Genomic DNA, 26893 nt, shown 5'->3' with positions numbered 1-26893 from the left:
AGAGGAAGGCAGACAAGGAGACCTAGATGTGGAATGAGGAAGTACAGGAGAGTATACAGTTGGCAAAGAGGAAGTCGGATTGTCAGAGAGATAAAGAAAGTAGACAGGAGTACAAGGATATGAGGCATATGGTGAAAATAGAGGTGACGAATGCTAAGGATAAGGCATATGGCGAGTTATACAAAAGGCTGGACACTAAGGAGGGAGAAAAGGACCTGAACCAATTGGCTAGATAAAGGGACTGCACTGGGAAAGATGTGCAGCAGTTTAGAGTAATAAAGAATAACAAGGGAAATGCACTCAAAAGTGAGAAGAGTGGGTTCAGCACATGGAAAGAGTACTTTGAGGGGCTGATGAATGAAGAGAGAGAAGGATGGATGATGGGATACTGATGGGATAGTGAATCAGGAAGTATAATGGATTAGCAAGGAGGAAGTAAGGACACCTATGAAGAGAATGAAGAATGGAAAGGCTGTTGGTCCAGATGACATACCTGTGGAAGCACGGAGGTGTTTAAGAGAGATGGCAGTGGGGTTTTTAACCAGACTGTTTAACGAAATCTTGGAAGGTGAGAGGATGCCTGAGGAGTGAAGTGCATTGGTACCGATTTTTAGGAATAAGGGTGATGTGTAGAACTGTAGTAACTACAGAGGGATAAAACTGATCAGCCACAGGATGGAGTTATGGGAAAGAGTAGTGGAAGCTCATTAAGACGGGAGGTGATGATTAGTGAGTAGCAGTATGGTTACATGCCAGGGAAGAGCACTACAGATGCGATGTTTGCTTGGAGGATGTTGATGGAGAAGTATAGAGATGGTCAGAAGTTGCATTGCGTCTTTGTGGACTTGGAGAAAGCATAGATAAGACAGGAGTCCCAGTGGACTATGATGTTTGCAGAAGACATTGTGATTTTTAGTGAGAGTCGGGAACAGGTTGAGGAGACCCTGGAGAAGAGGAGATATGCTCTAGAGAGGAGAGGAATGAAGGTCAGAAGGACTAAGACAAAATATATTTATATGAATAAGAGGGAGGACAGAGGAATGGGGGGATGCAGGGAGCAGAGCTGGCGAGTTTGGATGAGTTTAAATACTTGGGATGAACAGTTCAGAGTAATGGTGAGTGTGAAAGAGGTGAAGAAGCAAGTGCAGGCAGGGTGGAGAAGAGTGTCAGGAGTGATTTGTGATAGACTGGTACAAGAGTGAAAGGGAAAGTCTAAAAAGACGGTAGTGAAACCAGCTATGTTGTATGTTTTGGAGACGGCACTAACAAAAAGACAGGAGTCAGAGCTGGAGGTGGCAGAGTTAAAGATGTTAATACTTGCTCTGGATGTGATGAGGATGGACAGGATTAGAAATAAGTATATTAGAGAGTCAGCTAAAGATGGATGGTTTGGAGACAATGCCAGAGGTGCAAGACTGGGTTGGTTTGGACATGTGCTGAGGAAGGATGCTGGGTATATTGGGAGAAAGATGATAAGGATGGAGCTGCCAGGTAAGAGGAAAATAAGAAGGTCTAAAATAAGGTTTACTGATATGGTGAGAGAGGACATACAAGTCATTGGTGTGACAGAGCAGGATGCAGGGGACAGAAATGCATGGAAACAGATAATCCGCTCTGGCAACCCCAAATGGGCGAAGCAGAAAGAAAGAAAAAAGATGTTAGAAATTCCAGAATTTTCAAGATAGGAGCAGAGAAGGGGTCTAATAATTTTTGTTGTTCCCAAAATACGAATCTTTTTCATTTGCTTTTGTAATGTTTTCTGGTGTAAGCTTTGTGGGATGATAAAAATATGTCCATCCTGAGGGAGAGCCTAGGCTGTCCTAGCAATCAATGGAAGTGGAGAAACCATGCAGTCAACTTTAGGCCCAGAATATCTGGATGAATCGAGTCTGTTGGGTGAGACAGAAGATCTGGAATCAGATCCAAGACCCAGGGGAGATGATGATGAGACTAAAGAAAAGAACACAAAATCTGTCAAGAACAGTAAGGGTGCTCTTTAATCAAGGTGCTTTCTGAAGAAACTTGGGGGTTTAGGGGTATGGAGGATAAGTGTAAAGGACACAGGCAGGCCAATTCTGAAGTACAGCATCTCTAGGTGACTCCCCCGATGGGGGAATGATAGCAAAGAAAAAGAAGTTATGTAGTCACCATAATGTTCCATCTGAGTAGGTAACTTCATTTGTCAGCACCCTGTGGGTATCGGATCCGATTCGGATCCAAGCCGGCAGCTTTCCTAGCCAAAGATCCAAGCTCCAAGCTCCTCCCCCTACCCATAATGCCCTGCCACCTCCCTCTAACCCTCAGATCGAGTTTGCCATAGTATCATAGAACATTACTACAACACAAAGAAAAACTACTTGACATCACCTGATGTCATCTGGAAAGTGACAAATCATGATCCTTCAAGAACTAACTAAAGATCCGGGAGATGGAGAGAGGGTTGGTTGCTGACAAATGAAGTTACCTACTCAGATGGAACATTATGGTGAGTACATACTTCTTTATCTGAAGTAGTTACCTTCATTTGATCAGCAACCTGTGGGACAGAGTCCCCAGCTACCAACAACTTGGGAGGTCCTCATAAAAGAATATTCCGGAGCACTGCAGAGCCAAAAGATGCGCATCCCCTGGATATTAGATCCAGTTTATAATGTGTAATAAAAGTATTAAAGGAAGCCCAAGTAGCTGCTGAACAAATGTCATCCAAAGAAACCCTCGACCAGAAAGCAGCAGAAGTAGCCACAGAAGGGGTAGAGTGAGCTCGAACCCTCAAGGGTTCAGGTCGACCAGAGCTTCTGTATGCGAGAAGGATGCATTGGGAGATCCATCTAGCTAAGGTTACTTTAGTCACTGGCTTACCCAGACAGGACTTAGCAAGTGAGACAAACAGTTGATCTGATTTTCGAAATTCAGCTGTTCTGTTTAAGTAAAATCGCAACTGTCTATGTACATCCAGACAATGAAGTCTATACTCTCCTTAGTTCTGATAATTAGGAAAGAAGACAGGTAGATTGATGGACTTGTTGATGTTGACTTCTGAAACCACTTTAGGCAGAAAGGAGGGATTAGTCCTGAAGGAAAAGTACAGTTTTGTACCTACCATAAATGTAGATGTCCGATAGACATGCAACTGCAGTCATAACATGTGGGTTGTCCTGCCTCAGGCAGCCCTCGGTCGGCCTGATTCCAAAGTCTGGGTCCGACGTCGGCTGATGTCGCATTTCCCTCCGACGTCAGAGAGGCTGGAGTATATAAGCATCAGCCAACGCCATTTTCTTCAGTGTTTCTTGCCCCAGATGCCAGGTGCCCTCCAAGGAAGGCTGTAATCAAATTGGAAGACAAAAACAGGATTCCAAACAAATAAATGAGCAATAAAACAGATACACCATAATAGATATCCCCAGCTAAGAGTAACAGGGATAGGAGTGGACCCTAGGCATAGAGGGGTATGGAGGGAGGGAAAATCCGACTGCAATTGCATGTCTATCGGACATCTACATTTATGGTAGGTACAAAACTGTACTATGTCCTTCAAGAATGCAACTGCAGTCATAACATGTGGGTAGAATACCATAGCTTAGCTGGGGGAGGAGGAATGCTCTAGGAAAGAGATGGTGTGGCAATCAAACCCTGCAGGACTGCCGAAGCAAAGCCTGCTCTGGATCTGGAGTATAGAGGGAGATTGTAGTGTTTGGAGAATGTATGCACGGAGCCCCAAGTAGCACCTTCTAGAATGTCCTTGGTAGGCACCCCTCTTAAGAATGCTGTAGAGGTGGCTGTAGCTCTGGTGGAATGTGGTCTGACATTGGCTGGAACAGTCTTTCCATGAAAGGAATAACAGAATCTGATGCAATGTCCAATCCATTTAGAAATAGTCTGTTTTGAAATTGCTTTTCCTTGGACTGCAGGGGCGTAAGCTACAAAAAGTTGTTCAGACTTCCTACTGGCCTTGGTTCTGTCCAGGTAGTATCGAAGTTGTCTGCGAATGTCCAAGGTATGCAACAGTCTTTCCCCCCTTATTCTCAGGATTGGGGAAGAAAGCAGGCAGATGAATGGCTTGATTTAAAGAAACCCTAGATACCACCTTTGGCATAAAAGTAGGGTTGGTCCTTAATGAAACCCTGTCTCTATGAAAAAAGTACAGTTTTGTACCTACCATAAATGTAGATGTTCGAAGATCCACATTGCTACAGTCCTTACACTTGGGTAGTCCGCTGTCCTCGGTCGGCCCGAATATCAAAGTATAAGGCTGACGTCGGTCAAGGCGCATTAGACTGACATCAGGACGTCAGGGTACAAATGCGCATGACCGACGTCATATCCTCAGTATTTTCTCACCCCAGATGTCAGAAGACCCTAAAAGAAAGGTCAAAACCAAAAGACAGCAAACCACCAAGCAACCACCCTGCACTAATAATATGTACAATATATACAATAAATACAATATTTACAACCCACCCCACACAACCGCATCTAAATACAGAGGGGAAGGAGGGAGGGTAAATTGGACTGCAGCAATGTGGATCTTCGAACATCTACATTTATGGTAGGTACAAAACTGTACTATGTTCTTCATCTCACATTGCTGCAGTCCTTACACTTGGGTAGAATCCCAAAGCAGAGGTAAGGGAGGATGGCAAAACTATAAAGCAGCAGGAGCTGCCAAAATGCCCTGTAAAATAGCAGTGGCAAAGCCAGCCCTAGATTTAGAGTAAAGTGGAAGGTGATAATGCTTAGAGAAAGTATGCACTGAACTCCAAGTAGCTGCCTCCAAAATATCCTTAGTTGCCACCCCCCTTATAAAAGCTGTCGAAGTGGCAGTAGCCCTAGTGGAATGAGGCCTAATCCCAGCTGGAATCTCCTTACCATGATGGGAATAACAGAAAGCAATGCAAAACCCAATCCACTTAGAAATAGTTTGTTTTGACACAGGCTTGCCCTGAGAACTCAAAGCAAAAGAAACAAATAACTGCTGAGACTGCCTGAACCCTTTAGTCCTGCTCAAATAATAACGCAACTGCCTGTGTACATCTAAAGTGTGCAAAATCTTTTCCCTTTATTTTGGGGATTTGCATAAAAGTAGGCAAATGAATAGTTTGGTTTAAAGCCACACTAGAAACCACTTTAGGCATGAAGGAAGGATTAGTACTAAAGATACCCTATCCTTATGGAAAATTAAGAAGGCTCAACTGCCATAAGGGCCTGTAATTCAGAAACCCTTCTTGCAGAGGTAATGGCCAACAAAAAAGCAGTCTTCCATGATAAATATTTCAACTCAGCAGTAGCTGCAGGCTCAAAAGGTTGTAGAGTGAGTTTCTCCAACACAAAATTGAGGTCCCAAGCAGGAGTAGGAGCTCCACGTGGGGGTCTTATATTCTTTGCCCCTCTAAGAAATTGCTTGAACAAAGGATGAGAAAACAATGGTGGGTCACAGTCATAGTGAGCCGAAATTGCTGCAGCATGAACCTTAATAGAAGAGAAGGACAAACCTTTGTCCAGTAACCCAGTAAGATATTGAAGAGCCACACTTAAATTAGGCTCAGAAACATCAAATTCCTTTGCTGCACTCCAAAATAAAAATATCTTCCATTTATCTGCGTACACTTTCCTTGTACTAGGCCTTCTGGCTTCCAAAATAACATTCAAAACTTGCTGTGGAAGTTGAGACCCTTCAGAGTTCAAAACAGAATATGCCAGGCTGTTAGGTGAAGAGAGTGAAGTTTGACATTGAGTAAACGACTGTTCTCCTGAGACAGTAGGTGTGGAATCGAAGGCAAAGGCCATGGAGGTTCTCGTACCAGACTTCTCAGTAATGGGTACCAGTGCTGTCGAGGCCAATCTGGAGCTATTAAAATCATCTTTGGCTTGTCCTGTTTGACCTTTAGGAGTACCTTTGGGAGGAGAGGCAGAGGTGGAAAGGCATACACATGAAGATTGCTCCAATTGAAAGAAAGAGCATCCACTTTCCAGGCTGTGGGATGAAACCTTTTGTGCAAAACTTTGGCAGCTGGTAGTTTAGTGGAGAAGCGAACAGATCTATGTCTGGAGTTCCCCATGACACTGTCAATTTCTGAAATACATGAGGATCCAATTTCCACTCGTGGGGATCCATAATTCGTCTGCTCAACACATCTGCTAAGGAGTTCTGTGCTCGGCAGAAACCTTGCCTGAAGATTTAGCTGTAAACTTAGAGCAGTCTCCCACAAAATCATTGCTTGCCTGCATAGAGGATAAGAATGTGTTCCCCCTTGCTTGTTGATGTACCACATGACAGTTGTGTTGTCTGTTAGAATCAACACCTGCCCTGGAAGAAGTAAATCCTTGAAAGCTATTAATGCAAATTGGACTGCTAACATCTCCTTCAAGTTGATATGTAGATGTTGTAGTCTGGCAGGCCACGTGTCTTGTATCCACTTTCCATTTAGATGAGCTCCCAAGCTTTGTCTGAGGCATCTGTCGTTAGAATCTGACTCGCCTCTGGCGGGTCACAGAGAGTCCCTTGTTTAGGTGACATTCCTGAGCCCACCACAAAAATTCCTTTTGAATGCAAGGTATTATTCGAATGACAGTGTCCATATCCTGGCAGTGCTGCGTCCATACATTTTTGAGATACCATTGTAGCTTCCTCATATGCAGTTTGGCATTGGGAAGCACCAGAATACAAGATGCCATGAACCCCAAGGCTTGAAGGACTGTCCTTGCAGTCAGCCTGGACTGATGAGACAACTGATGGAAGTAAAGGGAAAGATTCTTTTGTTTGTCCGGGGTCAAAAATGCCATCTGGGATGCTGTATTCAGTCTTACACCCAGAAAGCACATGTCCTGAGAGGGTACTAGACTGGACTTTATTTCGTTCACAGAATACCCCAGGCATCTTAGCACTGCTATCACATATTGCAAATGATGAAGAAGTTCGTCCCTTCCTTGAGCCAGAATCAGGCAATCGTCCAAATAAGGATAAATCTGTATTCCTTTTAGCCTGAAGAAAGCTATCACTGGAGCCAGAACTTTCGTGAACACTCTGGGCAGTAGATAAGCCAAAGGGCAATGCAGAGAACTGATAATGTGAAGTCCCAGCCAAAACGCAGATACTTCCTGCAAATGGGCCTGATAGGAACATGAAGGTAAGCTTCCTTGAGATCCAGAGTCACCATCCAGTGATCTTTGCCCAGCAGAGGTAAAAGCTGTTGTAACGTCAACATTTTGAACTTGGGAATGTCCAGATAAGTGTTGAGGATAGATAAATCCAAAATTGGTCTCCACGTGTTCCCCTTCTTTGGTACTAGGAACAGGCGAGAATAAAATCCTAGGCCCACTTCTGGCAGAGGGACCGGCTGTATGGCCCCTATTTGCAGTAGCAGAGAAATTTGTCTGTGAGCCTCTATTCTTTGTTGAGGAGGAACGTCTGGCATGCCTTTGAAAGGAGGCAAGGTATGGAAATAAAACCTGTATCCTTGGTGTATGATATCCAATACCCATCTGTCTTGGGTAATTAAACTCCAATTTTCCCTTTTAAAGTGCCAACCTTCCTCCCACAGGTGCTGCCAGACGAGAAGGTTCTGGCAGCTGAAAAGGTAGGTCATTGGGCCTGTTTACGAAAGGACTGACCCCTGCCCTCACCCGAAGACTGTGCAGGTGAACTCCCTGTTCTAGGCCTGAAAGAGCCCTGAGCTCTGCCCCTACCACGTCTAGATCTACCCCTAGACTGGGAATCATAAGAAGGATACGTCCACCCCTTGGAAGGCCAATTCCTACTAAACTTTGGAGGCTGAACCTGCAAAAAATCTTTAACAGTCTGCATAGACTTAGCCTTGTCTTCCATTTTCTTTAAGACTGCCTCCACAGGTGACCCAAACAACACATCAGACTGTAAAGGAGCATCTAAAATCCTTGTCTTAACATGGTCAGATAAATTCTGATCCCTCAGCCAGGCGTGCCTGCGAAGAACTGACCCAGTGGCAGCCACCCTAGATGAGGCCTGTACAGCATCAAAACCACATTGCAAAGAATGCTTACCCACCTGTTCAGAAACATGCACCAAATCCTGTAATTCCTTACACTCAATACCTTCCGCCAGAGCATCTACCTTAGACTTCAATTGAGAAAGTAGATAGTTTTGGTATTTCAACATGTGAAACTGGCAATTCAAAGCCCTCATAGCTAAGGTGGAAGAAGTATAGACTTTCTTTCCCCATCTATCCAAAGCCCTGGCCTCTTTATCTGGAGGAACCGGATTTTTTACAACAGAAGCCTTGACACCCTTAGGCCCTTAACTAACAGTTTCTGGGTCCGCCCTAGGACTCTTAAAAAGATATTTATGAGCTTCAGGCACCCTGTAATACCTATCCGGTTTAACAGGAGCAGGAGGCACAGAATCAGGATTAAGAGAAACCTCTGCAAACACATCTTCCACAACATCCAGAACAGGAGGTATAGCCAAAGGCCTATGCTGGGGTAAAAACAAAAATTCCCTAAGCCTTTTCCTGGAATCAGAGAAGTCCTGACCTTCCCACTTAAAATGTTCCCTCATGGAATGAAGAGTCTCTGAAAAAGAAAAATCCTCTGGAGGAGAAGCAGAAGGAGTAGAATCATCCACATCAGAATCAGAATAAGGAGAATACTCCTGCAAGTCTTCAGTCAAGACTCTGAAACATCGAAGCCTGCTCAAAACTCCCCAACTCTGGTTCCACCCTAGGCCTCTTATCAGGAGGGGGCAAAGAACCTCTAATTAAAGTAATTAAATCTTCTGCCATTTTGAGCATGTGCTCCTTGGGCACAGATCCTGATGAACTAGGAGTGACACCAACAGAAGCTAAACCTGGCCTGCCTCTGGGAGAAGCCTTGGAAACAGAAGGAGAGGGCCTAACCACCCTAGGAAGGGAGGGGAGTACAGTAACCTGAGAAGCCCCTTCAGCCTGACCTGCCTCCTGAGAGGCCACATCCTGCAATAACAAAGTCTCCCCCTGGGACTCCAGAGAAACCTCCGCGGAACCCCGGTTCCACCGACACCTCCAAAGAACGGGGATCCGGTACGGACGAGTCTTCCTGCCTGGGCTTAGCTGCTTTGTCTTTGCGCAACTTCGAAGAAGCGGACGACGGAGCATCCGACGGCATATTATAATTGCACCGCTTCAAGACTAACCTGGCACAATCTAACCTTCGCTAATAGTGCGCTTATTGAACCTAGCACAAAAGCGACACCCGACAACGTCGTGCTCAGGCCCCAAACAAGGAATACACAAAGCATGATAATCTCTATGCGGTATCTGTTTCCCACAAGAAATACAGTTATTCACTTTTTCTGACATCCGGTAAACCACTGAGGCAAGAAAAACTAAAATATTCCCCAACGGGGTACTTAGCCAACTTTGACTCGGTCTGAAACTCCGAATTCGAAAAATTTCAGAACGCTGAACGGCACTTGCAACGCTGCTTCTGCATCGGACCATGCGGCAAAAAAGACTGAGGATATGACGTCGGTCATGCGCATTTGTACCCTGACGTCCTGATGTCAGTCTAATGCGCCTTGACCGACGTCAGCCTTATACTTTGATATTCGGGCCGACCGAGGACAGCGGACTACCCAAGTGTAAGGACTGCAGCAATGTGAGATGAAGAACATCAATAAAGGGTGGTATTGCCATTAGGGCCTGTAGCTCCGAAACCCTTCTTGCTGAAGTAATTGCCAACATGAAAGCTGTCTTCCATGAGAGAAATTGCAAGTCAACTGAAGCTGCTGGCTCAAATGGAGGTAGAGTCAGTTTTTCTAAGACAAAATTGAGGTCCCAGGCTGGCACTGGGGCCTTTCTTGGAGGCTTAATGTTCTTGATTCCCCTGAGGAATTGTCTTAGTAAGGGGTGAGAAAAAACAGGAGGATCAGTGTTGTATCTAGCTGAAATAGCAGATGCATGTATCTTTATGGAAGAATATGAGAGGCCGTTCTTTAACATATCTGCCAAATATTCCAAGATGAGTGGGATGCTCAACAATGATGCATCATGTCCCTTGCTGGTATTCCAATTGCTGAATCTTTTCCACTTTGCTAAGTAAACCTTTCTGGTGGAGGGTCTTCGAGCCTCTGTTAGTATCCGCTGAACTTCCTTGGAGAGAGATAAGCTGAAGTTATTTATGGGATCTCCCAGGCTGTTAGCTGCAGTGTCTGAAGATTTGGATGCAGTGTTTCAAATTGTGTTGAGTCAAAAGTAGAGGCCACTGGGGGAGGGCCCACCTCCTGGTGTGACATATGCTCCGTAGTAGTGGGTACCAGTGTTGTCTTGGCCAATCCGGAGCTATTATGATTCCCTTGGGCTTCTCTGCTTTGATCTTTAGTAATACTGAGGTCATCAGTGGCAGAGGTGGGAATGCATAGATTGCTAGGGAGTTCCAGTTGAATGAGAGGGCATCTATTTTCCAAGCTTTTGGATGGTATGTCCTTGTGCAAAATTTTGGTAGAAGATGGTTGAGGTGAGAGGCAAATAGGTCCACTTCTGGCTTGCCCCAAGTCGAAGTGAGTTGTCTGAAGGCCTTCGGATGTAACCTCCACTCGTGTGGATCTGTGAAATTCCTGCTTAGGCTGTCCGCCAACACATTGTCTTTTCCTGGAACAAACTGGGATTGTAACTGGATGTTTAGGCTCAGTGATTTCTCCCAAAGCTGCATTGTCAGTCTGCAAAGGGGGTAAGAGTGGGTGCCCCCCTGCTTGTTTATGTACCACATCACAGTGGTGTTGTCTGTCCGTATCATTAAATGGCCTTGCTGGAGTTGGTGTTGAAAGGCCTCGATGGCATGCATTATTGCCAGCATTTCCTTTTGGTTTATATGCAGATGTGTTTCCTTTGGAGACCATTGTCCTTGTATACACTTGCCTTCCATGTGCGCCCCCCCCATCCAAGGTTTGAGGCGTCTGTAGTCATGGTCTTTGTTATCTGTGGTTTTTTTGAATGACATACCTGTGTTTTCCTGGCTCACCGAGGCCCACCATAGGAATTCCTTTTGTAGGCATGGAATGAGTGGTATGATTGTCTCCAAGTTGTTGCTGTGTTGAGACCAAATGCTTTTTAGGTACCATTGAAGCTTTCTCATGTGTAGTTTTGCTAATGGAACCAGTAGAATGCAGGATGCCATGTAACCCAGGGCCTGTAGGAATGTCCTTGCAGTCATCTGGGTGAGTTTTGCTAAACCTTTGAAGTAATGAGTTAACTTCTCTTGCTTGTCTTCTGTCAAGTAAGCCATCTGAGAGGCTGTGTCTAGTTTGGCTCCTAAGAAGATTATTTGCTGGGATGGCTGCAGTCTTGACTTTTGGAAGTTGACTGTGTATCCCAGAGCTTGAAGTAATCGTATGACATAATCCAGGTTTTTTGTCAACATCAATTTGTCGTCCACTTGTATGAGGCAGTCGTCCAGGTACGGGTAAATTTGTATACCCTGGAGCCTGCAATGAGCAATTACTGAAGCCAGGCATTTTGTAAATACTCTGGGCACAGTAGATAAGCCAAATGGCAATGCTGAGAATTGATAATGCTCTGGCCCTGCAAGAAATCTGAGGTATCTTCTGCAGCTGTGTCTGATAGGGACATGCAGGTATGCCTCCTTGAGGTCCAGAGTAGTCAGCCACAACTCCTTGCCCAGCATGGGAAGGAGTTGCTGTAGAGTCAGCATTTTGAACTTTGGTACTATGAGAAAGGTGTTTAATGCGGACAAGTCCAGTATTGGTCTCCATTGAGATTCTTTTCTTGGAACAAGGAACAGTCTTGAGTAAAACCCCTGGTCTTGTTCTTGTTGTGGAACTTTCTATTGCTTTCATTCGAGTCAGTAGAGTGATTTGCTTGATAGCCTCTGCCTTCTGATTTTGTGGTAGGTTTGGCATGCCTTTTTTCTTGGTAAGGTATGAAAATGAAAACTGTACCCTCGGTCTATAATGTCCAAAATCCAATTGTCCTTTGTCAGTCTGTGCCAGTTTTCTGCAAACAGAGATAATTTGCCACCCAAGGGAGCTTCTAGTTGTTCCCTGGTAGGCGGTAGTAGAGGAAAGTCATTGAGTTTGTGGTTGTTGGGCAGGTGAAACCCCTGCGTCCCTTCTTTGGTTTCCTGGCTGCCATTGTCGTCCCCTGTAAGGGCCTCTGTATTGGCCTCTTCCTCGGCCACGTCTGTTCTTACCCCTTTGAAACTTTTCTGGATTAGGAAAGGACCAGTTTTTTGAAGGCCAATTCCTACTGAATCTGGGGTTTGAACCTGGAGGAAATCTTTCACAGTCTGAACTGATTTTGCTTTTTCTTCGATGGTCTTTAACACATCCTTAGCATTTGCACCAAAAAGCTTGTTCTTTTCCAAAGGTGCAGCCAGAAGTTTTGCTTTTACATGATCTGGTAGAGGTTGATCTTTTAACCAAGCGTGTCTACGAATCACTGCCCCCGTCATAGCTGCCCTACATGAAGCTTCCAGTGCATCATATCCACACTGCAGGAAGTGATTGCTTACTTGCTGAGTGTTATGTACAGCTTCCTGCAAAGTCTTCCTGTCTAAAGGATCAGGAGAAGCTAATGTTTTTTGTAAATCTTCTAAGAGATAATCCTGATATTGTAACATATGAAAAAGGCAATTTAAAGCTCTCATCGATAAGGTAGTGGATGTGTAAACCTTTTTGCCCCATCTCTCTAATGACCTAGCTTCCCTGTTGGAGGGCAAAGGATTTTTTGAGGTGGAGGCTGAAACTCCTTTAGGCCCCTGTGAAATAGTTTCCAAATCAGCAGTATGGGCCCTGAATAAATGGGAATGAGTTTCTGGGACCCTGTAATACCTGTCTGGCTTGGCTGGAGCAGGAGGAAGAGAATCAGGGTAGCACTAGAGTCAGAATACAAATCATCCAGAACATCAAGTACAGGAGGAATAGCTAAGGGCCTGTGCTGAGGCTTCTTAAGGAAAGTCCTAAGGCGTTTCCTAGAATCAGAATATTCCTGACCTTGCCACTTGAAATGTTCCCTCATGGTGTGCAGAACTTCCCCAAAAGAAATATCCTCAGGAGGGGAGGCCGAAGGGATGGAATCTTCTGCATCCGAGTCCTCATAGGTCTGGAAGAGCTCTTCCAGGCTATCAGAGTGGACAGAGCCCTCAGAATCTTCATCTGAAGGAGTAGGGTCAGAGGGTTCAACCTGGGGCCTTTTATCAGGAGGAGGCTGGGATGCTCTCTCAGGATGGGCCTGTGAACCTCTAATCATGGAAATTAAATCAGCAGCCATGGACATAATTTGTGTCTCCGGAGTCAGCTGAGGCAAGGATTTAGAAGTAATATGCTTTGTTTTGCTGGCTGCCTTAGCCCTAGTGTAGGCCTTAATAGACATGGCCATAGGGGGCCTGGCAGCTCCACGTGCAGGAGTGACCTTGTCTACAGCAATGGTCTCGGGCATTTCCTCGGTTTCTGTATCCGGAGGAAAATCTATAACTGGCGTCGGAGTAATGTCTGGAATCGGAGTCGTCGGTAATGCGGTGTCTTCGGTTCGGAGCGGTGGAGAGACCGTCTCAGAGGGAACCGGAGCACTCGTGCTAGGTTTTGGCGTGGAGTCGGTGGTAGACGTGGGCCGAGGATGTCGGTCCCGGTCTTTTCGCTTTTTGGGAGTTTGCGATGTCGGAAGATCCGACGGCATGGTGTAAGCAAAATTATTGCCGAAAAAATCTTCAGCGAACTCCGCCCGGCGCCTGAGAGTGCGCTTGTTGAAGCGAGCACAGGCTACACAGGCCGAGACGTCGTGGTCTGGGCCCAGGCAAGGGAGGCAGTAAGAGTGGAAATCCTTATGAGGTATTTGTTTACCACAAAAAAGACAATTGTTAACTTTTTCAGTAATTTCTGACATCGGCTGAGGCAAGAAAAGGTCCCCAACGGGGTACTTAGCTTTTTTGATGACTTCGGTATCGTAGAATACAGGAGCTGACCGACCGGCACTTGCGAACCGCTTCTGCTTCGGGCACCGCGCGGCAAGAAAGACTGAAGAAAATGGCGTCGGCTGATGCTTATGTACTCCAGCCGCTCTGACGTCGGAGGGAAATGCGACATCAGCCGACGTCGGACCCAGACTTTGGAATCAGGCCGACCGAGGGCTGCCTGAGGCAGGACAACCCACATGTTATAACTGCAGTTGCATTCTTGAAGGACATCCCTGTCTTTATGAAAGATGATGCATGGAGGCTTACTGCAAAGAGCGTGAAGCTCTGATATCCTCCTGGCTGAGGTAATAGCAATCAGGAAGGCAGTTTTCCAAGATACATACTTTAAGTCGACTGAAGCTGCAGGCTCAAAGGGCTGACCAGTGAGAGCCTGAAGAACTAGAGTTAAATCCCATGGAGGAACTGCATCTTTAACAGGGGGGGTCTTAATAGGAAAGTTCCTTTCAGGAATGTCTTGCAAATCTTAGAGGAAGCTAGGGGGCCAAAACTGTTTCCAACATGGAAGCGGGAAATAGCTGCCAATTGAACTTTAACAGTAGAAGAACTAGCCCCTTGATGAAAAATATGGGATAGAAAGTCGAGGACTGCTGAGATAGGAGCTGTAAAAGGATCCAAATTCCTATGCTCCACCCAGATAGAGAAACACTTCCATTTACTCTTGTAAATTCTCCTGGTAGAAGGCTTATGAGCGGCCACCAGGATGGCCTTAACCGAGGATGAGATACCGGGAGTCCTAGCCATTAATGGAACTGGATCAACCAAGCCAAGAGCTTGAGGTTGTCCAGGTCGGGGGTCTTCAATCCCAAAGGATGAGAAATCAGATCCGGAATGGGATCTAAGATCCAGGGAGGATGTACTAGATGAGACCGTAGGCATGGGAACCAGGTTTGGCGAGGCCAGAATGGGGCTATGAAGATAACTCTGCTCCCCAACCGACGAGCTTTCTGCAAGAATTTTGTCATCAACGGAAGAGGAGGATAAGCATAAAGAAGACCGGATGGCCAAGCATGAACCAGAGCATCTCTGGGGACTTCCCGTGGTGGGGGAATTAGAGCAAAGAACTCACTGCACTTCGTGTTCGAAGGCGACGCGAACAGATCGCAACAAGGTTGACCCCATCTGAAGAAGATCTTTTCCGCTACTAATGGGTTCAGAGACCACTCGTAAGGTGAGAGGATAGTTCAACTCAACCTGTCCGCTAGAATGTTTGACCGACCCGGTATGTGCGTTGCTATGAGAAAGCAGTTGGTGGATAATCGCCCATTCCCACACTCTCATGGCCTCTCTGCAAAATGGGTAAGATTTGGTTCCCCCTGCTTCTTGATGTACCACACTACTGATATGTTGTCTGTTTGAATTGCAATAGTCCCTGGAGGAAGAAGGGAATGGAGAGCCTGCAACGCTAGAAGCACCGCCCTCATCTCCAGGACAATGATATGCAAAGAGGTCTCTGTGCGAGTCCACGTGCCTTGGACGGATCTGCCTATGCAATGCCCCCCCACCCGAAGAGAGATGCGTCCGTGGTCACTGTGACTTGGGGTGGGGACATGGAGAAGGGGCGCCATTCCCGGAGGTCCCTGGAATGGAGCCACCAAAGTAGAGATTCCCTGCAAACCCTGCTGAGGGGAATAGGTGTAGACAGGGGGTGACATAGGATAGACCACTGGACCTGTAAGGTCCATTGGAGGATTCTCATATTCAGACGTGCGATTGATGCCAGATTGATGGCCACTGCCATGGACCCCAGGGCCCTCAGGACTAATTTCGCTGGAGGGGCTGATGACTGTAGAAGAGCCAAAATGTGAAGGTTTAGGTTGCAGAGTCTGTCCGCTGTCAGAAAGACTTTTGATTGTATAGTGTCTATCCTGGCCCCTATGAAATCCAAGATCGAAGTAGGCTGAAGGGAGGATTTCTTGTAGTTGATCGTGATCCCTAGATGGTGGGCTAGATGTAAGAAGTAGTCCCTGCCTGAACATAGTAGATACTTGGTGGGAGCAGTTAGGAGCCAGTCGTCCAGGTAAGGAAAGACCTATATTCCCTGAAGCATCAGGTGGGCCCCTAGAACTGCCATGATCTTGGTGAACACCCTGAGGGCTGTGGTGAGACCGAAGGGTAGGACCCTGAACTGATAATGGTTGGCTCCCAGCTGAAAGTGGAGAAACCTCCTGGATCGCCTGTCCATTAGAATGTGGTAGTACGCCATCCTTGACATCTATCGAGCACATCCAGTCATTCTCCTGTAAAAGTGGGACAATGGATTGAATAGTGACCATCCGGAACTTTTCTTTGGCGACTGACAGGTTCAGTGTGGACAGGTCGAGAATCGGCCATAAGTCCCCCGTCTTTTTTGGCACCAAAAAGAACTTGGAGTAAAAGCCTGATCTGGATTGCCCAAGGGGGACGTGCTGGATGGCTCTTTTTCTTAGCAGCTCTCTTATTTCGAAGGCTGCTACCTCCCTCTGAGTGGGACATCGGGGAGGCTCCCCGACCGGGGAGAAGATGTTAGGAATGGAATTGAATAGCCTCTGGATATGATTCGGAACACCCAGCAATCTGTCGTAATGGACTCCCAATGTGCTAGGTGCTCCGAGAAGTGCCCCCCGACTGCCTCCAGGGAGGAGCAGTTGGGCAATCTCTCAGGGTTGCTGCACGGGTCGATCAGAAAAGGGTTCCCTCGACCCGAAATTCTTCGTCCCCCTCTGCCTCTGGGCCGGCGTCCACCCTGTCCTCTGCCTCTGAAGGACGAAAGATCCGGAGCGAAAAGGGATTGTTGAGCTTTCCGGAACCACGTCTTCTTTTGTCCTCTTTGGTTCCTGGAGAAGGACCTCTGAGGAGCCAAGAAGCGGATCCCGATGACAGACAACGTCTTCCCGTCTTTCTCGCTCTGGAGAAGTGACTCGGACGGTTTTGCCGAAAAGCGTAGAACGGTCAATAGGGGCGTTCGCGAAGGATGCCTTGAAGGGTTCTGCAAAGTCGCAGAGACGGAGCCAGGCCTGTCGACGTAAGACAATGCCTGTTCCGCTGGCTCTAACCGCTCCCTCTGTGGCATGGGAGAGAAGCCGCATAGATGTTAGTAATCAACTCAAGAGTGGCCATTCGTGCCGAGAAGGTCCGTTTGTCCTCAGCCGACATGGACTCTAGGGGTGATCCAGCGTACTCTTAGATTAGGTCCCGCTGGAGCCGAATTACATGTGCCATATAGTTCAGTGACCTTACAGAGAAGGTTGCCGAAGCAAACATCTGCTTTCCAAGGCAGTCCATCATCCGAGACTCCTTGTCTGGAGGATGTACCGAGGAACTCTCCTGTGCTAATTCCTTTTTAGTGGCAGCCGCCACCACCATGGCATTCACTGGGGCACCCTTGCTCCAAACTGTCCTGTCCGTGGGAGGGCTGAGGATCCTGTCCGGTCTCTTGGGTATTGGCTCGACAGTGTCCGGCTCCTTCCATGCCCTGGTAGTTATGAGGTCGACCAGGGGATCGGCGGGAGGGGACACCCAAGAGGTAGATGGGCCTGCGTCAAACACCTCCAGAAACACAGACTCATCCGAGGAAGGTTTTTGGGCTGACCACCCCCCTCTAATGCGCAACATTTCCATAATGTCTCCAAAGGAGACGTCTTCGGGGGGTGACCTTGGGGAACCTTCCCATTACTCTAAGTCTGTGTCTTCTGTGAGGGACTCGGGTGAGTCCAAGTGCCTCCTCTTGCACTTTCGTTTGTGAGGGACCTCCTCGGGGGGGGGGGGTTGTCCGAAGAGGGCTCACCAACAATGTCCTGTTCGTCTACAGGAACCATCTGGGACGTAGGCGCAGGCTGTCCCTGGGACTGGATAATGGAAGACAGATCTGTCTGAGAGGGAATGGCGGGTGGATCCGTAGCAAGAGCCTGGGGCCTCGAATCCCTCGAAAGGACCTTCTCCATGACGTCGAATGCCGAGGGTGAACTGCTCCCCCTAGGATCCAAAAGCAGTCCCCTCAGATCTGGCGTGTGGATCAGAGCCGGAGATGACCAGATCGGATCCGAAAGAGTAGTGCGCTCCAACCTCAATGGAGCCGAAGGCCTACTGACCCCTCCGGATAAGACGCTCAACTCACGGCCCCGAGAGCTCGGATCCGAAAACGGATCCGACAGACTCGAGGGTACAGTCGGCGCCGAAGTAGGAAACACTGCCGGTGCCGACATCATCCCGGCTCCAAAGCAAGTCAGATCTGACAGCTCCGAACCCCGATAGCGGGTCGGAGAAGGAGCAATGGGAGCGAAAAAAGGGGTTGAGCTCCCCCCCCCCTCGGGGGGGGGGCAAGAGCACTCCCATCTGCAGCTGGGCCTGAAGAAATCGATGCATCATCCGGTCCATGTCTGCGTTGGATAGACTCCTGGTTGACATGCATGAGGCCGCCGAGGCCGGCCAGGCCGCCTAGACGACCTCGATGGTGAACGGGTCTCCTTCTCCAGCTCCGGGGAGAAACGTGGAAAATGAAGCCGGAAGGGGGAAGACCCGGAAACCTTAAGGGGAGAGGCAAGCTGTTTAGACGGCGGGGCTGATGGAACTGACTCGGACCACCTCTTGTGGCTATGGTGCCTACCTTTCTCCCGCTCCTTGTCCTTCCTATCTTTTTTTCTGCTGTCCCTTTCCTCCTGGACCAAAGAGGGTGGTTGAGTCCCGGCCAGGGGATCAGAGGAGGTAGGTGGAGCAGCCGCGGCTGGTGCCACAGAGGGGGAGCAGGACGAAGTGGAATCAGGGGGCAAAAGGCCCGCAAGGATTAGCTTCGTCCTCCTATCCCTCAAAGCCCTGGGGCTGAGGGCTGCACAAATAGTGCAGCCGAAGAAAGGTAGTCAACACCCAGGCAAATAACACACAGAGTGTGGCCATCCGCTGGGGACAGCTTATGGCCACACTCGGAGCATTTAGAAAACATAGCTTTTGGGCCTTCAGACATTTTTAAGAAAAGGAAAAAGAACAGGCCCACATGCACACACCTTCACACACATACAGGGGGAGGGGAATTAACTTTAACTAAACTAAGAAGCTTTAAACTACCCAAAAAATACTAAGGGAGAGAAGAGAACCACACACACAAAGTTTTAGAAATTTTTTCAAAGAAGAAAAGTGTAAAAAACTTTAAACTCCCAACACCCACGCTAGGAGCTAAGCCGCGGCAAACGAGATTCTGAGGGTTAGGGGGAGGTGGCAGGGCATTATGGGTAGGGGGAGGAGCTTGGAGCTCGGACCTTTGGCTAGGAAAGCTGCCGGCTCGAATCCGAATCGATCAGATACCCACAGGTTGCTGATCAAATGAAGTTAACTACTTTAGATCTTGGTGCATTTGTTGTTGAGATGAGATGCAAAAAGGCTGCAGCACGGTTGACCCTATCGATAGAAAATTTGGACTGTCCTTCTCAGGAAATGCCCCCTCCTCCCCAATCGGTCAGGCACCTGTGATCACTATAACTTTGGGCTGGGAAGAACAAAGGGTCAACCTTCTTGCACTTGACCTGACTGTATCCACCAAAGGAGATATCTTTTGCAAATCTGAGTTACCTTTATCTGACTGGACAGATGGTGATAAAAAATGGACCACTGAGTGGCTAATGTCCATTGAAGTATTCTCATATAGTACAAGGAAGATTGCTGCTGACATGGACCCTAAAGCTTAGAGAATTAATCGGGCTGAGAAAGGAGAGTTTTGGATGATTTTGTTGACCTGAAACTGAATAGTCTGAATTCTTATCAAAGGGAGAGATGATGTTTGCATGGTAGTGTTGAAAGACGCATCAATGAATTCCAATGTCTATGCTGGTTCCAGATGAAATTTGCTGGAACTGATTGAAATGCCCTGATGGGATTATATTTGGAGTATACAATCTTGGGCTTGTAGCAGTTGATATCTGGTCAGAGCAGTGATGAGCCAGTCGTCTAAATACAGAAACTCTGAATCCCTGCAGCCTCAAGTGAGCTGTCACTACTGCCATACACTTGGTGAACATGTTGGGGCTGTGGTGAGATCAAATGGCAGAGGTCTGAATTGGTAATAACAGTCTCCTAGCCAGAAGCGCTGACATCTCCTGGAATGTCTGTTCATCTTGATATAATGGTATGCATCCTGCAAATCTATCGAGCACATCCAATCGTCCTGGTGCAGAAAAGGCAGAAAGGATTGAGCCGTGACTATCCAAAACTTTGTGTACTGAACTGACTGATTTAGGTTGCTGAGATCCAAAATTTGTCTCTAGTCCCCCTGTTTTCTTTGGCACTAAAAAGAACCTTGAGTAAGTTCCGGACTCTTTCTGGTCTGGGGGGACCTCTTGGATGACTCTTTCTACCAGCTTTTTTATTTCTAGCACTGCTGCCTCCCTCTGAATGGGTGGAACATTGGGGTTTTCTTGGAAATTGGAAATTAAAAAGGGTGGATGGGAAAATGGTATGATATAACATCTGGATATTATCCTCTTCACCTATGAAGCATTTGTAATTTTTGACCAGGCTCTCTGGTGCAGGGATAGATGACCCTTGACCACCTCCAGAGACAAACAGATGGGTCTCCTTTCAGGAGTGCTGGGTGGATCTGTCAGAGAAAATCTCTAGATCCTTGATTTTGCGGACCACCTCTGCCGCAAGAACGGCATCTTCCATTCGAGTTCCCCCTCTGTCTGTGGGGGAACTATCTCCATGTGGATCTCGGAAGGGACCCTGAGATTTCTTGAACTATATCTTTCGATCACTTCACTGATACCTAGAAAGATTTGAGGGGTCAAAAAATGTATGCCCACAGCAGACAAGGTTTTACCTTCCTGTTCACACCTGGAGAATGCGTCTTCCACCTTGGGGTCAAATAAGGAATTTCAGTCCAAGGCAACTTTGACGAAGGAAGCTCTGAAGAGTTCTGCAAAGTCACACAAATGCATCCAAGGCAGGCCTCCTGATTGAAGTACCTGAAAGCGCCACCCCTGAGGTACCTTTTACTGCATGAGAGAGAAGCCTCATGGACAAATTGGAAATAAAGGCTAGCCAACTGCAAGGCAACGGTGCTCTGTGCCTCAGAGGATATGATCCCCCAGACGGATTTGGCAAGTTCTTTAATCAAGTCCCTTTGTAGTCTTGTGAAGTGTGCCAGATAATTCAATGACTGAAGGACAAAGGTTGCTGAAACAAACAGTTCCCAAATCTGTCCATCACCCTAGACTCCCTGTTAGAGAGGGTGAACAGAGGAACTCTGTTCTGCTAATTCCTTCTTTGTGGCTACTGCTATGACCATGGCATCAACTGGAAATCCTTTACTACAGTAGATTTTGTCCCTAGGTGGTTCCAGTATCTTGTCTAGTCTCTTAGGTATTCATTCAACATTAACAGGCTCCTTCCACACCCAACAAGACCAAATCAATGAGCTCATCAGTGAGCTGAGTTACCCAGGAGGTAGATGGGTATGCACCAAAAGCCTCCAGGAATATCAACTCATCTTGGGAAGGGTTGTCCGGGGACCAACCACCCTTTTGCTTCGAAGTTCCAAAATGTCTCCAAATGAGACATCATTGGGTGGTGATCTTGGGGACCCTTCCCCTTCACTGAAGTCAGTATCTTCTGGTGACTAACTTGGGATGACTGTCCCTGTGGTAAGGATGGCTGAGGCTCAGGATGCAAAGACAAAAGGGTTAGGGAGGTCAGAGCCAAAGAAAATTGAGAAGTTCTAGCTCTAAGAATAGAAAGACTTCTCCACTACTTAGAATGCCTTGGAAAGAAGGAAACAGTTGGCTCCAAAATGCCAGACATACGGGCTGCAAGGTCTCTCGTCTCCATAGGCAAAGCACTCAAGAGGGAGCCAGAGCTGAGCTGTCAAATGCCAAGGTTCCAAGGGAAAGAGATGGCTCTGACTGCTCTTGAGTCAACTCTACCACCCTGGATCCATCGGTGACACTACGGCTCCAAGAGTCCTCTGACTTTGAAAAAGTCTGAGCTAGTACACTCAGAAATGTCACCGAAGTAGAAGATCCCAGTATCTTCAGATTCAATGTGAATGACTCTGGGACCCTCAGTTCCGGCTTCTCTGATATGTCAGATCAGACTGGAGAAGGAGTGAGCAAGAGGGGGTTGTACTAACAAAGAATTCTGGTCCCAATAGGGTTGGAGTTTGGAGAACCCCATTTGTATCTGTGTCAAAAAGGAACTTTCTCTTCAACCTATCCATGTCACCTTTGGTTGAACCTTTAAAAGAATGAGACGAGGATGCTGTAGATGAAGGGTTTAAATGGTGGTGTCTTGGAGAATGTTCCAAGGAGGGGGATGGCAGCCTAGAGGTGATTGGATCCACAGTGATTTCTCTTTTCAGAACTTCAGACTGAAGGAGCTGGGATCTGAAGATTTAGCTATTTTTGGAACAGGTTCTAAGCTCAGAGCCGCTGAAGTGGTTGACTCTGGGAACGCTTTCTCAAATCTTTCTTTTCGGATTTCTTAGGGGTATGAGCCCCTGAAAATGCTGGTGAAACAAAAGATTTAGAAGACACCAACCCCCCCACGAGTATAACCTTGTTTCTACTGTCTATAATGGCCCTAAGGATAAACCCCTTACAAATGTAACTAGCATCAAGGTGTGATAGGCCTAGGCAGTAAACGCATTATGAATGAGAGTCTGATGCAGGAATTGTCTGGCCACAGACTGTACATTTTTTTGAAACAAGAGGGTTTCTCAGGCATTTGTAATAAGGAAGGAAAAAGGAAAGATTTTAAATAAAAAGAAGAAAGTAAAAAATACCAACTATGGTAATACAAGATGTACAAAAAGTACAGAAATATCTACCAACAACTAAAAATAAACAAATACTTTACAGCTTGTAAAGGAAAAGGGAGAAGAAAGGGTAATGTATACATAAATAAGTAATAAACGATAATAAAAAGATTTACACACAACCTTACAGACACCAATGAACTCAACAGGGCATTATGAGAAAGGGAGAAGCTCGAGAACTTTCAGTGATCAGAAGTCCAACGTTCAATACACTGTTTAATATAAAACCAGCAAATAAAATACAACTGCAGAGCTTTTGAGTAAAACTCTTCTTCAGTGCATAATAACTTAATTTATTTATTTTATTTTACATTTGTTGACCGGGCTAGTCTAACTGGATGTATGTCCATTTTCAGTAGAGGCCCGGGGAGATGAGCTCCACATAAAAAAGATTAACATAAAATGATAAACATATAATGCATGTACAGAAGTTACTTGCAGATTATTACATAGTATTTCAATCGTTGAATACACAAATTATTACAGAACATTACATAAATTTGCTAGAAACTCTATTCTCGAGGAAATTTTTTTTTTTTTTGTTAGGCTAGAATAAGGAACAGATATGGACTAGTCCATGAAAGTAAAAGTAATGGATGAGAAATACGGGGTCAGCAGTGATGATGATAGCAATGCCATTTTTGATTAGTCTGGGTTTGTACAGGGGCATAACCAGTGTATTTTCAGGTAAAGTTTCAATTTTTGTTTAAATAGTGATAAAGAGGACAGTGATGTCAGTTCATTTGGAAGTTGGTTCCAGTATTTTCCAACAGCATTAGAGAACAGAGTCACCAGAGATATTATTGGATTTACTTGTGGATACTAGTAATTTTTTTAGATGAGCGTAAGGTATTAAGGTTTTTATATGGGGTAAAAAGGTTTGACAGTATTGGAGTTTTAGTTGGTTGGTTGGAAGAGGGTTTATGGGCAATGGTGAGTTGGTTATAATGGAGTTGATTTTGTAGCTCAAGCCAGCCTAGCTGTTTCAGATTATGACAGTGGTGGGTCCTGAACGAGGAAGATGTGGCAAATCTAGCTATGTTATTATAAGAGTTTGACAGCTTGTTGAGGTTGTTTTTAGTCAGATTTGTGTATATGGATGAAGCATAGAGGAGTGTGGAGATTAAATGGGTATGGGTAATAGAAGTTCTGGCTTGTGGAGTAAAGAATGGCTTTATCCTATAAAGGGAGCCCAGTTTCCTATTTACAGTTTTTATAGTATTGTTAATGTGAGTTTCATAGGTAAGGTTATCTATTGTTATACCTAGAAGTTTAGTGGTTAGGTCTGGAGATATAATGGTACAGTTATTGGATAGGACTGATAAGTCTATTTGATTGGACTTGCGGGTGGGTGTGAAGAGCAATAGTTTTGTCTTTTTGGGGTTCAAGAGGAGGCATCGTTGTAAAAAAACTTCTACTATGGTAAACATTTTCTGGGTTAAGGACTGTAGTTCAGATGAGGATTTAGCTGAGCAGATGATTGTAGAATCATCTGCATATTGAATACAGGTAGCTTGAGTAATTGCAGGTAAAGGTCATTTATATAGATTGAGAATAGGAGGGGACCAAGAATTGAGCCCTGAGGGACTCCTAGTGTAACAGGGAGATGTGAAGATAGGTTATTGTCCCAAGCACAGCTTGTTGTCGGTTGTTAAGGTAAGATTGGAACCATTGAATAACCAGTGAATCTACTGAAAGAGATCTTAGTACATTTATAAGTAAATGGTGGTTGACCATATCAAAAGCTTTAGAAAGGTCAATAAAGAGTGCTGAGGAGGTTGTGTCAACAGCCAGCTTGTTGTCGTGTTTTAAGGTAAGATTGGAACCATTGAATAACCAGTGAATCTACTGAAAGAGATCTTAGTACATTTATAAGTAAATGGTGGTTGACCATATCAAAAGCTTTAGAAAGGTCAATAAAGAGTGCTGAGGAGAGGATGTTATTTTTATTATGACTGATACTATCAGAGAAGGATAGGAGAGCAGTGGTAGTACTATGAAATGGTCTAAAGCCATGTTGGCAATTTGCAAGTAAATTGTTTTGCAGTAAGCGATCTAGTAGTTGTTTATGGATGCATATTTCCATTATTTTAGCTAAAGGAGAAAGTAATGCTATTGGGCGGTAGTTGGAATATTCGTTAGAATTGCCACCTTTGTGTAGGGGCATGATGTGGGAGATTTTCCAGATGGCAGGAATATTTCCTTCTTTTAATGGTCTATTTATCAGGATTGATATTGGATAGGCTATAGCTTTGGCAGCTTTTTGGAGATATTCTGCTGGTAGTTTGTCGGCTGATGGGGTTGATGGTTTAAGTTTTTGTGGAAGATTACAGATAAGGTGAGTTGGGACTGGTTGCCAGTGGAATATAGGAAGTGAATTTGTTGGAGAATTTGGCTGACTAAAATCCTGAGTTATTTGATTGGCCAGTGATTGGATGGCCTCTGTGAAGTAGGTATTAAAGGCGTTTGCTGTTTGTTTGGGATTTTTGGGATTAGCTCTTGTAGGGGGTGGTGTAGTGGAGTGACCAGGGTGAAGAAGTTTGTTAATGCTGGCCCAGAACTTTTATGGATTCCTTTGGTTTGTTTGCTGGAGATGACAGTAAAAGTTTTTTTTTTGTCCAAGAGAATGGCTTTTTTGTATAATTTCTCATTTGTTTAAATTTAAGTTGGTGTGCGGGTTGCTTAGTAGATTTCCATAGAGCCCAGAATTTGTTTCTAAGTAGGAGTTTATGTTTGGTTTCCTTAGTGAGCCATGGGGCTGGCTTAGACTTAGTTCTGATAGTACGTTTTGGTGCACGATAGTCTAGGATTGTTAAGAATTTTGAATTGAAGTAATTCACTGCATCGTCTAGAGGGAGGTGCTTGTTCCTTTCTTTTATATACAAATCAACCAACCAAATCAAGGTTTCAATTAATAGGTTTAATTAGCTCATCAATTATCTTAAAAGCCCAGACATTCTATAGAAACACACAATAAAAATACAATATAAAATATAAAACCAAAGAAATATACATGTATAATATAAAATCTTATTTACATACTAACAGTATATCACATCATGTTTATTCTTCAAAACAGGTTTAATACTGTTGCTGGGTCCTGGTACTTTATCTGCTCTGAAATAATTAATCCATTAACTCTGCCTGTTTATTAAATCCACCCCCAAACATTTGGAAATATAACCTGCAAAATCCTAAACTTAAACATATGTTCTACACCTTTCATGGAAATATGTTTAGCTAAAGCATTAGTGGGGATGTTCCTCCGAACATCAGACATATATGCACTAATCCTTTAAGTTTCATATTAGTCTTTTCAATATAAAAACAATGGCATTGAGCACAATTTGCAAAATATATCACATTTAACATTGGAACAGACTCTCCAGAACCGTGGAACCAAAGGAAGCCCTGCCCCGGGAGACCACAACTACTTTGTAATGAGAAATGAATGTACGAGGATTTGCCCAAGTAGCTGCTGCACAAATTGAATCTATGGGCAATCTAGAGTGAAACACTTCCAAAGTAGCTACTGACCTGGTTGAATGACCTTTGGGTTTTGCTGGAAGATCTTTTTGTTGCAAATGGTAGGTATGGGCTCCAGAGTTGAGCAGTCGGGCATCCCTTCAGGGATGTTGATAGGGTTTGGAAGAGAATGTTTCTCTGTCACCCTGATTTTGCAGACCCTTCTGCCACGAGGGTGGCATCTGCCACTATTATTTCCCCCTCTGCCCCTGGGGGAAAATTCACCACGTGTATCAGGCAAGGGTCCCTGGGATTTTCAAAACCATATCTTTCCACCCTTCTGACCCTTTGGCTATGGTCTGGTAGGAGTGGAAAAATGGTCTCCGACATCAGAGAACATATTGTCTTCCTGCTGGCACCTGGTAAGTGTGTCTTTTCCCTGAGGCCCAAAGAGAGAGGAGCCATCAAAGGGGGTACTGGTGAAGGATGCTCTGAAAGGTTCCGCAAACCGACACAGCCACAGCCAAGAATGTCTCCTAAGAGCCACTCCTGTTCCTGCAGCTCTACTCGCTCCATCGGCTGTGTAAGAAATAAGCCTTATGGAGGAGCTGACTATTGAATTAAGAGTCGCCAGCTGGGTAGCTACCTTGGCTGAAGCTCCCTCAGCTGTGGGATCTTGTAGGGTACATCTCCAAGCTCTTTTAGGAGATCCCT

At 45.6% G+C, this 26893-nt stretch overlaps 1 protein-coding gene across 7 annotated transcripts in view; it reads right to left on the bottom strand.

The window, feature by feature from the left end:
* The window catches only part of USP48 (ubiquitin specific peptidase 48), a 3461715-nt gene that overhangs the window by 2169585 nt on the left and 1265237 nt on the right, over window positions 1-26893 (bottom strand). The window lies entirely within an intron of this gene.

This window comes from Protopterus annectens, chromosome 2.part1 (genome assembly GCF_019279795.1).
Source record: "Protopterus annectens isolate FY-2018-M chromosome 2.part1, PAN1.0, whole genome shotgun sequence".
Lineage (NCBI taxonomy): Eukaryota > Metazoa > Chordata > Ceratodontiformes > Protopteridae > Protopterus > Protopterus annectens.
Note: the sequence above shows the minus strand (reverse complement) of the source record. Positions and strands in the feature narration are given on the sequence as shown.